The 11,598-nt window shown below is 42.6% G+C and overlaps 1 long non-coding RNA gene across 2 annotated transcripts; it reads left to right on the top strand.

Moving 5' to 3' along the window:
* The first annotated feature begins 2,627 nt into the window (after positions 1-2,627).
* LOC121066796 lies at positions 2,628-7,148 on the top strand. Of its 2 annotated transcripts, none has more exons than XR_005817959.1 (3): positions 2,628-2,752; positions 3,345-3,503; positions 3,634-7,148. It is a non-coding gene; the product is annotated as an uncharacterized LOC121066796 (long non-coding RNA). The 2 variants fall into 2 exon arrangements; XR_005817958.1 differs by lacking the exon at positions 2,628-2,752 and adding an exon at positions 2,857-3,165.
* Positions 7,149-11,598: the final 4,450 nt, after the last annotated feature.

Raw genomic sequence — 11,598 nt, 5'->3', positions numbered from 1 at the left:
GTTTCAGTTACTTGTTGCAGACATGCTGAGCTGCGTTGGTAGAGTATTTCCTGTTTCAGGCAGACGAGATGTCATAAATCTTCATTTTCTCTCTGATAAATTGTGTGTTGAAGAAGATAGAACTTCCTTTGATATGAAACCACATTAAAAGAAGAATCCTTCTGATGAGACAAACTTAGAGATAGTAAAAATAGCAAATTAGGATACAGGGGAAATGATGGATCATTGAGCGGAATTTTTGTGTGGACAATGACAAATTCTGTACAGCTCTACTTGAATGTTTGTAACATTTGAGTTGAGATCTAAGGGGTGCATTCACAAGCTGCTGGTACAGATAATTACTGAAAAATCTGGTGCTGAATTTTAGGCACAAGATGGATTTCACTATAAGCACACCTCCTCCGTTCCCATAAAGCAGTCTGCCTCTATATGTATAGTCAGTCTTGCCTTATTCCAGAAAAAGGGCCTGCAAATAAGCACAGATCTAAAAGGTAGAAGGGGTGATTCACCCAAAATGCTGTCTGAGGAGTTCGCTTTGATCCTCTCACCAGTCTCCTGTGCAGCATGTCAAGAAATAAACTCTTACGTGAGTTGATTGGTATGTCCTGGGTTTGACTCATCGCTGCATCGTTCCAGTTTTATATTGATGTGACACCACAGGAGTGACCTCCAAGTTTTTTAGCTCTGTGTCTCATCGAGGCATTTTTTAAGCATCCAGTCATCTTATTAACTGCGAGCCTTTCAATCCTGTGCGTAAAGCTGGAACTCTGGCAAGGGCAGAGCGCGCCTTGCTGTTGTGTCTGCTGTTTGTCCAGGAGTACACCATTCAGAGCTTTTCACACCGAAAACCTCCTGATACCTGCAGATTTGTCGCATGTGTCTTAGTGTAAAGCACACTGAAATGACTAGGGACTTCGCTGCAGGCACTACAAAGTTTCAGGTCTTACTTTAGGCCTTGACTCAGTGAAGCATTTGTAGTGCATAAATGTTTAACCTGATATTTAAGCCCTATGCGTGGCTATTTACTTTAAGCAGAACATGTCAGCATATCTGTAACTTCACTGCAGAGCCATAGCTTTGTTGTGAGCAGCTGGTGCTGCTCTGACAGGCAGGACAGCTCCTGTATTGCCTTAAAAACCTGAACATCAGCACCTATCCCTCCTCTTTCACTATAACAAAGAACTGGGCCTGTTGACTACATTCCCCCTCTGTCCATCCATTTGTCCTTCTCTTCTGAGAGTAGTGCAGGGAGCAACCCAAACCAAGAGCTTTCCAGACAGCCAAACAAGCTGGGAAAGGGAACGCGAAGGTTTGCACAGTAAGCAGTATGCATGTATGATGTAGGAGCCAATTTTCTCTGTGTTTCAGGCATAAGTGTCAATGGAGAAGGGTGAACTTTTATAAATGAAATACTGGTTTTCAACCTGGGAAGTCTGGACGTTTTTTTCTGGACTTTGGGAGAGGAGACCCTGAAAGGTGTTGGGCAAGTCATTGTCAGGATGTTGCCCAATGGTTCTACCTCTGTAAACCAGACGTGATGATATGTCTCTGTCTTGTCAGCTGAGCTTTTGCATTCTTGATCTGTGCTAGATCTCTGCACCTACACTAGTTAATGTGTGGTGACTTCTGTATCCCATTTACCAATAACCACATGGGCTCTGTCTCTGACTCAGTATTGATCCGTGAAAGCTTTGTTACCCTGTTAAGCACCTTCAATAACAATTATTCCTTTTTTATAGCTCACCTTCCATCATGATCAGTCTGCACATTTTTGAGTTGCTTTCATTTCTCCCACTGACATTGGATGTTTTAAGGAGGTAAACCCCTGGCCTCCTCTATCATGCTGTCAAATGCTGAACATCAGACCTGTGCTTGAATTATCAGTTGCACGTGGATTATGTTACCTGTCTCTGTTCTGATCTGTTTCTGTTTTCCATATGATACAGCTGGTGTAGGGTTTTTTATCATACAAAAGCTATAACCTTGAAGAACCAACATTAATTTCCTCTGGAGCCTTATGAAAAATATCAGGGGTGCGCCTGACTTGTGGTGACAGAGCTTTTCAGCATACTTGGAGAAAGAACTGCTTCTGGGCACACATGGCAGCCAGATATAACTTACATGCACAGCGGCGTACATATAGTACTAGTTCATTAACTTTCCCTTCACGAATCTGCTAACCAGATACTTTACTAGCACTTTTAATGTACCATCACGTGTCTGGGGTCAGATATTAGTAATACCCAGCTGCAGATCAGACTGAGTTTCCATAAGACCTCAAACAATAGTGATTAGGTGAAAGCTTAATACCTTTAGACTCTTATAAACCCTCTGTCTCATATATTACATTGAACATTCATGAAAGGGAAGACAGAATAAATTAGTCAATGTAAAATATAATTGGAAGTCTAAGATAATCCCATAATTCCCAATATTATCCCTAATAACATGATCCAAAAACCAGTGATGAAATGGAGCAGCAAGGTCATTACATGCCAAAGCTGAGATAAGATCTTCCTTAGATTCTTTCCTGCAAGGCCTAACCAAAGAATGTGAAAGTAATTTGAAAAAGTCTAGAAGTAGTCCTTAGTCTGAAGGGATAAAGAGCTCACAGATGCATATAACGTTCCTCAGTCTTTCTGAATAAAAGACTTTGCTGAGACAGCCACAAATCCCTGAAAAGAAATCACTGTCATTTGGGAGCCTGAGGCTGATTTTTATCAATTCCTAGGCACAATGAAGCAGATCCTGGGTATGATGAAAAAGTGGTGCAAGGGGACCTTGAATGTGCCCTAATGGCCACCTGATTGAAAACGCTTCTGGAAAGGGGCTTCCATCTGGGCTAGCTTTCTGGGAAAAATGAGTGTTTTTTTTTTTTTTTTTGAGTTATCTTTTTCCTTCATCCCAAAGCTGCAGGAAGGACTGGGGAGGTGTGTGGTGGCTCTGAGGGTGGATCACAGCTGTGTGGTGATCCTGAGCTGGAGCACCTGTGGCTCCTCCGGCCTGTGGTGGCAGCTGTGCAGCTGAGGCCTGCCCATGCCTGCAGGCTTTTTTCTTCTCATGTGTGACCAGCACTGCCACCACCACCAGGCAGAGTGGCTAATGGGAGAAGTGGCTGATGCTAAGGTTCAGCTGACTTTCAGCCAGTCCATTGCCCACAGCAAGGTGGGGAGGAGATGAGCACCTGTGGCTCTCTGGTACTTGGGATCACTGTACCGTAGGGCCTAACAGCTGGGACAGTGGCAGTGCTATGGGCAGGCCACCAAACGTGCAGTTGTGTGTGCCCTGAGCTGAGAGGGGAGTATGAAACCAAGCAAAACTTGGGTTTTGTGTTCTCTTTGCAGACAGAAGACAGCCAGGTACCAGCAGAATGTAAGTGTTCCCAAGGCAGCTGCTTGTAGAGGAGTGGTGCGGTGATGTCTAGGGCTCAGCATCACACAGACTTCTTTGAAGCTGCTCCTTCTCTCCTTCTTCTTTCTTCCCATAGGATCCTGGGAAAAAGGGTAAGCAAGCACTTCTTGTTTCCACTGGTGTAGACTGTGAATGCAAGGGGACTTTCTATGATTTTGTCTAGAAAGGAATTGTGGTCTGGACATACGGTCTTTTAATTTGGAAAAATCTTATATTTTCCAGGGTGCTTGCCATAACTCAGGGAGAGTTTGGACTCGCAGCAAAAATGGGTGGGTGGAAAAGCTGTTTTCTGTTTGCTTTTTTTTTTCTACTCCAGTTTGGGCTCTGACACACAATGCTTCACTCTGTTGCCTGAGACTTTGCCACTAAAACCTTGGGAAGAAAGGAACCTTCTTCCCTGTTGCAAGGCTGGTATTGTTCAGGATACCCTGCTGGGCTTCTGAAGACAAGTGATGACAGATACCCTGTGACAGACGTAAAAAAAACAATTCTGGAGTCTGAACAGCGAATTAAATATAAGAGCAAAAGCTAAAGTGACTTGTGTGTGTCTTCATAGTTGCCTCCCAGTTTCAAAACAGGCTATATAAGAGTAAAGCATTTAAAATACTTCTTGGGAAAACTGCCTACTTTGAATAACTGAGAAGAAATGTGAAAGATAATTTGTAACTATGAAAATATGTAGCAGTAAAACTTCTGGAGAAACAATGCAGAGCATGGATATAGAGATCTGGAGTTGTAAAAGCCTGTAAGTCAGATAAACCACCAGGGATTCACTTTTACTATGGTGAGAAGGCTCCCAATTCTCAGTACAGATGTGAGACATCTATGCCCAGTCTAAAATAGTCCATCCCCTTGGACAATTAAACTTAGATTGTTAAAGTTAAATGCCTGGCTGGATCATTAACTTTATTTTGTAATAATGAAAGGATAGTGACAACTTCCAGTAAAAGAGTCAAATTATGTGTTATTCCTAACCTATGATTCCTATGGATTATGGGCAAAATCACAGCCAACACACAGCACAGTTCCCCCTTGGACAGATCTGGTTTAAAAATCACCGTTATCAAATAAACACAAGAGGCTCAGTCAAGTGAACTCTAATCCAGTTTGGTTGAATGGCAGAGAGTTATTCCTGCACATAAACATTTCAAGTGTCGAGGGGCCTGAGGGGACGTCATGCTCTGACCTTGCCTAACCTGAGAGCAAACAGATGAAGATGGACGAGTAGCTACGTTTGTGGCAACGGAAGAGCAGGAGCAGGGAAACAGTACAGCTCTAACATGGTTAACTCAGGCTTGGCTAATCAGGGCTGTCTGGGGGACTGAGACACAGCCTTGAGGCAGGGGGTGGCAGGGGCTGCTTTCACTCCCCACAGCAAAGGGGAAAGTGTCTGCTAGATCTACCCAAACTGAAAGAAGAGGAACTTTAGTATACCTCATCCAGTCAAATGGCAGAGTTGGTCACTAAGCACGTGTGAAAATGCTTCCCAGAATCTTGTTTTTCTGTTTTCCTGTTTATATCCTGTGGGTAACCAAATACATTTGCATGCTTAAGGGTTCTACAAGGGTTAATTCATTGGGACTACCTTGGGGATAGAAATATTTGGAAGCACTGGAATTCCAGTTTCTCCAAGTGTGAGTGGATGTTATCTGTTCATGTCTGACTGTGTCTTTGATATCTTCAGATGGAAGGTGGTGATGACGCCCCAAGCCATTTCATGCCAGCCATATATCACCGTCTGGCACCAGTCCTCCTTTGACATCTGACCTGAGTGCTATCAGTTGCAGTACATTCAATTGCCTGCAAAAGTCAGCTTTCTCCTGCATGGAATGCCATTTCCTGCAGCTCCTGGCAGACCCCGTGGGCCAGAAATCTCTCTAGGCATGGCTCTCTCCTCAAGAATGTCTGTGAAATGCCTGTTTCCACCATGGAAGAGGCCCTCTTCACTCATGTGTAGCTTGCACTTTTGGGCTTAGCTCAGCCTTGCACTGGGGACAGGATGGATAGGCCTCAGTGAATGAGTGAACAGTTATCCAACATCTCACTTTGTTTTTATTTCATCACCTCTCACCCTGAGATGAATCGAGTCCCAGAATTTGGTGGGGAGCTGGGAGTACCCGAGCTGCCAAGAGTCACCTGAAAGCACTGCACAAAGGCTTCCGTTGCTAAGAGCAGCAGGCAGGTGCTGGAGCCATGAAAATGGCTCTACCTGCATTCTCTTTGCACCTTCTGGACTTTCCAGCAAAAAGGCAGAATGAGGGAGAAAACAAGATTTAAAAAACAAACAAACAAACAAACAAAACACAACAAAAAACAAACATAAATGTTAAATAGGCAGCTCGCCTCTGTGGGGTTTTTTAACATATCCTCCACCAGTGTCAGTGTTCAGCAGGTATTTAATTCTGCCCCGCTGAAAATAATACAATTTTTTTTTTTTTTTTCTCCCAGCGTCTTCAGTGGGAACTTCATCCAACCTACTACCCAAATCCAGATCTTTTTGTGCACAAGAAAACTGTGTGCTCAAGTTGAGTCTTAATGCTCTGCTTTTTTTTTCGTGTGATTTCTGGAGGCCTTTGCAAAAGCAAATTGAAACCCTTCTCCTTAAAAATTCATGGTGTAGATTCCCATGCAATCAATCAGCAGGCCTGCACTGTTAGTGCTGAGTACAAGCCCGGCCTGTATGAGGCAACGTGTTCTCATGACTAAGGATGCCACAACAGTCTGCCTTGAAACTCCAAGAGCATCAAATTGCGAGAAAAAGCAATGTGGGAGTTCCCATTCTCACAATGATAGTGGTAGCTGAAAAGTTCATTTTGCCAATGGGGTTCCTGCTTAAATGCAAACAGCAGAGGAATGTGGAGCTTGTGATTCCTGACTAGGTTTTATGGCATAGACTGGGATATTTCTTTCAGTACAATCCTGACAATAACATCTACTAAGTCCTATTTGGAAAGGCTCACAATGTAACCTTTCCCAGTTCATACCACCTGGACCATTGGATTTTTTGTCTTTCATTTTAAAGTTAATTTTTCACTATATATATATATTTCTTTTCAAAATTGCAGAATTGCCCTTTTCTTGTTCATACTGAGGAATATAAAGACATAAGGGAAAACTTTACTTTTTTCCAGCTCTCATTATTTAATGCAAACAGTTTTGTCCATCAGAGAACAACACTTCCACTGAGGACCAGTAAGTGAGTTCTGACTTTGCTTTTAAGCCATATTTCATCTAATATTGGGACCACATTTCCCTGCTTGTCTATAGTTAGAGCTCGTAAAGAAGAAAGACTGAGCCTTTCTTGCTGACAGAGTACTTTGGAAACTTGGGTTTTGAGGTTAATATTTTTAATGTTCTGATCCCACGAAAGAAAATAGGTAATTAGGACATTTTTACAGGGGAAAAATGGCAAGGGGGAGATGAGAGAGGTCCAGCTCTCAGCCTGACAACAGTAGTCTCTTGAAAGCGGAACTGTGGTGGGCAGTTTCAGTGTGGTGATTTGTTTGATCTGCTATAAAATCCTCTATACCAGTGTGCAGCTACCACCCACTTATATTTATTATGCAGTTTTATTTTTGCTTGGTAATATTTTTCTTGTGTTTATTTTAAAAGGTCTACATTTTGTGGTGACAGTCTCCCATTTTGCAAATTAACTGCTAGCAGATGTTGCTGTGTGGTGTGAAGCACACACAGCAGCCTAAACCACCGGGCTCTGGATACTGGCTTAGGAAAGCTTTGTGTTTTTCGAGCAAGTTTCAGGAGTATCTGTGAAGTGCTTATGTAGAATCTTATTCAGAAAATAAATTACTGTTGTTTTTATAGCTTTTAGATGTTTTTAGTGTTTGGAATTACTGCTGAAACCTAACAAGTCTGTACTTTGGTTTAAGAAATGAAATATCATTTGAGCGGTGTTATTTAGGAAGGGATTAGCTGCTGGTACACTATATACAGGCAAAGGCAGGTAAATCATACTTAGAGCTGCAGTGACCTTGTATTTTCCACTGTAAGATCCCTGCTACTGCTGCATGTAGCTCTGCTGAAGCTTAGCTTTTGGAGCTAAAATCTTCGTGTGAGCTGTGTGCCTCAAGTAGGCTATTTTTGAAACTATTCCTGAAGAAATGAGATCGAGAAATGTGGATTTGCGCATTTCCCTTTGGAACAGGGGTATTTCAGTTCAGTTAGGGCATTGACCTGTTGGTAGGGATGTGCTTTTTTTTCTTTTTTTTTTTTCCTTTTTTCTTTTTTTTTTTTTTTTTTTTCCCATGCAACTGTGAAATCTCAACCAGTTTTGGATAAAGCCTGCATTTATGAGAAGCTGAGGTTACATGCTTTGCAGGGACTGGTGAGGCAGGCAGCTCACCTGTCCAGGCCCCTTGCATATTGTGCTACAGCTGCTCAGCCAAGTAATGCCAGGTGAGGTGTAAGCGCTCGCTGTTCTCCGTGCCTCTCATGGGTAGGACAAGAGTGTGGAGGGGAAAAAGGGTGTTACACTGCAGCAAATAACTCAGGCTAGATATGGAGAGATGCTTATAATTCTAGGTAGGTATGAACAACTTTATGTACTGCTGGTCAGTATAGTCTCACTGTGCTCCGGAAGAAGCATGGCTGTGGCTCCATCACTAAAGGTTTTTAAGATCTGTTTGTGCTTGCTATTGTTAGGAACGACCCGGGTATAGTCAGCTCTGCACTAGACGGGAATGGGCTAGAAAACCTTTAAAGTTCCCTTTTAAATCTACCCTTTACTGAGCCTTGCTGTGTAGCTTCCCTCAAAGGATTTGGAAGGTTACCGGTTTTGCCCCATTAGAAACATCATTGTAGAAAAGCTGTCCACTAGATGTCACTGGTACTTCACTGAAGTCAGACTCGAAGGGCCTTTTCTGGTGGGTGGATAAGGAGGTGATGAGCAGGTGGGCAGTACCATTCTGCTTGCCCCCCTCACCTCTGCTCCTGTGCTGAGGCTTTCCCTGCCTCTCCACGGACATTGCATGTTGGCCCCAGGAACTGAGCCATTTCTGGGCTCCCACGCAGCGGCTGATAGCTTGCACGAGCTTAGGACCCCCCCAAAATGCTACGTTATATGGTAGGGTTTTGGAGAGCCTGTGGATGGGCAAAATGACGCTATCACGATTTGCACTGCGCAAGCACATTAGGGCAAAATGTCACAATTGCTCTGAAAGCATTCCAGTGGTACTCTAGCTACTAGGGTTGCCAAGGATTTTATTTTCTTATCTTCCAAAAGTAACAGCTAATTCAGCATGTTGTTCTCTCTAAGATAAATCTCTGTGCTAAAGGGGGAATACGGAGACTCTTGTGTGCTTTTTCCATTAAAAAAACACCAAACAAACAAACAAAAAAAACCTGTAAAGAGGATCTGGTATGTTCAATACCCTTGTTAAAGAAGAGTTATCATAAAGGTGGCAGATGAACAGAAGCTGATCTTCCCCGCTGTTTTTAATGCATACATTGGACAAATTATATCTGCTTTATTTCACTTGACCTGCTAGAGGTCTCTCCAGTTAAATCACCTGTAGTTGGCCTATAGTTGACCCTTTGTTGACTTATTTAATCATCTGCCTAGTTTTCAGAACAGGTTATGAGCATTCAGACTTAAATCAGTCCTTGAAAAGGTCCTGTCATTAGGCAGCAAGGCTCATACCTGATAATCTGCCCGTCACATAATATGAACACAGATGACAATCACTTACCTCTTTTATGTCATGATATAAGGCTGAAATTGCCTAAAATGAGGAAGAAAGCCATTATTTAATCAATGGAATTGCGTCAATTGAGTAAAATTTGTCTCTAGTGTAAACAAATGGAATGTCTTTGCGCTCTGTGAAAACAAGACTAAATTACTTGCAGATCTTGCAGATAGAAAAACATAGGAAGTAGACTTGTAGGCTCACACATTCAGGGTTTTGGAGTAGGCATTTAAAATAATTATCCAGATTATACTGGATTACTTAATATATTTTTTGCATCATGCATGTGCACTTTTATTTCTGAAACAATAAAAACAGTACTTGTCTTTTTTTCAGTTGTTTGGTTATATGAGAAATGCATTAGGACAATGCATGTTTATTACTAATAAATGTACCAGTTAAATTGAAAATAAGGCAAAAAATATTTTTGAAAGTGGGTTGAAGAGAAGTCATCAGTGTTACCCAGTACAGAGAAATTTAGGTACATGTACCTAATGAGCCTTTAGCTGAGACAAAGTTCTTTCATTAAGAGAAAAAGTTATTCTGAGCTTCTTCTTTGTAGCCTCATATTTATGTAAATAACAGAACACAAAGAATTTAGCACTTTCTAGGCTCATATATTTACCCAATTACCAAGTTTTCAGTACTGTTAACACTCAATATGTAGTGGCTACCTCCTGAACAATCTATATGTGGAAACAGCAGAAGCTGCATGGGCTATTGAGATTTCAGTCTGCAGGCTTTCTACATATCCTTAAGTTTTCCACAGATCCAATAGAAAAAAAAAACACAAAAACTTGAGCATGTTAAAGATACACAGTTTGTAATCTGTAAATATCAGAATTGCTAACTTGCTGAATTACATTTTGTTTGCATTTTTGTACCTGGACCTAAGTGACCAGCTGGAACAGGATCAATCATGTGCTTGAGCTGATATCTCTAGAATGCAAGATATGCCTATGTAAGTCTTTCATACCAATTCAGAAACTTGGATTGCTCTGGAGAGAAGTCCGTAGGAATAAGCTAGTCTGAGAACCGGGTATTTCATCAAATGTTGTAAAGCTCTTGTTGTGACCTTCTCGAGATAATGTTGGATGATTGAAAGAAACCATGTGGGAGAGGCAATAAACCTGATGTTTAACTTGTAGATCTTGATTCAAGAGACTTCCAGGAAAGCCACTGTAATCAATGAATGCCTGAAGAACTAGGCTGAAAGACATTTAATCAACTCAGCACCCTGTAGGGCTGGTCCTTAACTGAGACACATGAGAGCTGACAGGCAAAAGGTAAAGAGGCGGGCAGAATTTAAGTACCAAAGATCATAGAAAAGGCATAGTAAATATGTACTGTGTTAGTCCTCACCCTCCTCTTCTTTGAGTTGTCTAGAGAGTTGTGGTTATGCAGGGTAGGGTCACATCAGGGAAAACAGCTATCTACTGAAAGAGTCCTTGCCTCATGGCTATTGCGTGCTCTTCTGCCACTGTCTGTGCCAGGCTCTGACTTGAGGAAACCAGCTCTCCTGCTTTCATGCTAGCTGTGCTCAGGGGCTCCCATCGGCACATGGGTGTGAGGTGTGACTGCTGTTCGTGCAAAGGTAGGACTACCTACCTACTGCCTTCACCATCTGTCAAGCTACAGTGTGTGGGAGAGGGCATTTGAAAGACGCTGGGCTGCAGGGCTGCTACCAGTCTGTCAGACAGTTAATTGTGGTTAGGGAGCAATAGTCCTGGTGGTGTTTTCTTCTCGGACTTGTTTTCAGGAGGATAAAATAGGAAAGAAATGACATCTTGGTAGATTTGAGGATTTGGAGTCAGAACTCTGGGTTCTGTCCTTGACCTTGTCAATACAGGAGCTGCAAATTATGAACCAGAATTACAGAAGAAATGGGGACTCCTTGCAGCCCCCAAGATGTGAGTTCTGACAACCCACAGAGCTTGTACAAAGTGAGGCTTAAACACCTCCCCTTCATGTGCGATACTAGCTCTCATGCTTGCTGCCTGCATTCTGCAGGGGGATATGAACTTGAAACTCCTTTGGTTTATTTGGATGTATGGCTTCTACAACTCTCTCCCATGTCTGTCTTTGCTACCAGCCCTAAAGTCTCCATCTGGCTAAACACAAGTCAGGGAGTTTGTTGTCACTGCAGTTTCTGTGTGGCCACTTATCTGCAGGAGACAGAGTTCCTGTATTTCAAAGGTGGCAGCTTTAGCTGGATGCTGGCCCCTACCAAATCTCAGACTCCACGAGCAGCCAACTGCAGTGGGGCATTTCCCATTTTATCTTGATGGTGTCAAGTAAGGTGTCCTTTCTGCAGGCAAATTTTGTGGGAATGAGGAACGGTTTGTCCAGCTGAGAACAGAATGGAAGAGTGTGGGTGTGGGGAGGCTCTGGGTGGGAGGAACTGTAAATCCCTGGGGTCAGTTAATATTCTTCTGGCTTTTGAGAAAGCAGCAGGAAGGTGACTGCCAGCTCCAGTTTCATTAGG

Source organism: Cygnus olor, chromosome 3 (assembly GCF_009769625.2).
Source record: "Cygnus olor isolate bCygOlo1 chromosome 3, bCygOlo1.pri.v2, whole genome shotgun sequence".
In the NCBI taxonomy this organism is placed as follows: Eukaryota; Metazoa; Chordata; class Aves; order Anseriformes; family Anatidae; genus Cygnus; species Cygnus olor.
The sequence above is the reverse complement of the archived record's forward strand: the minus strand, read 5'-3'. Positions and strand labels throughout refer to the sequence as shown.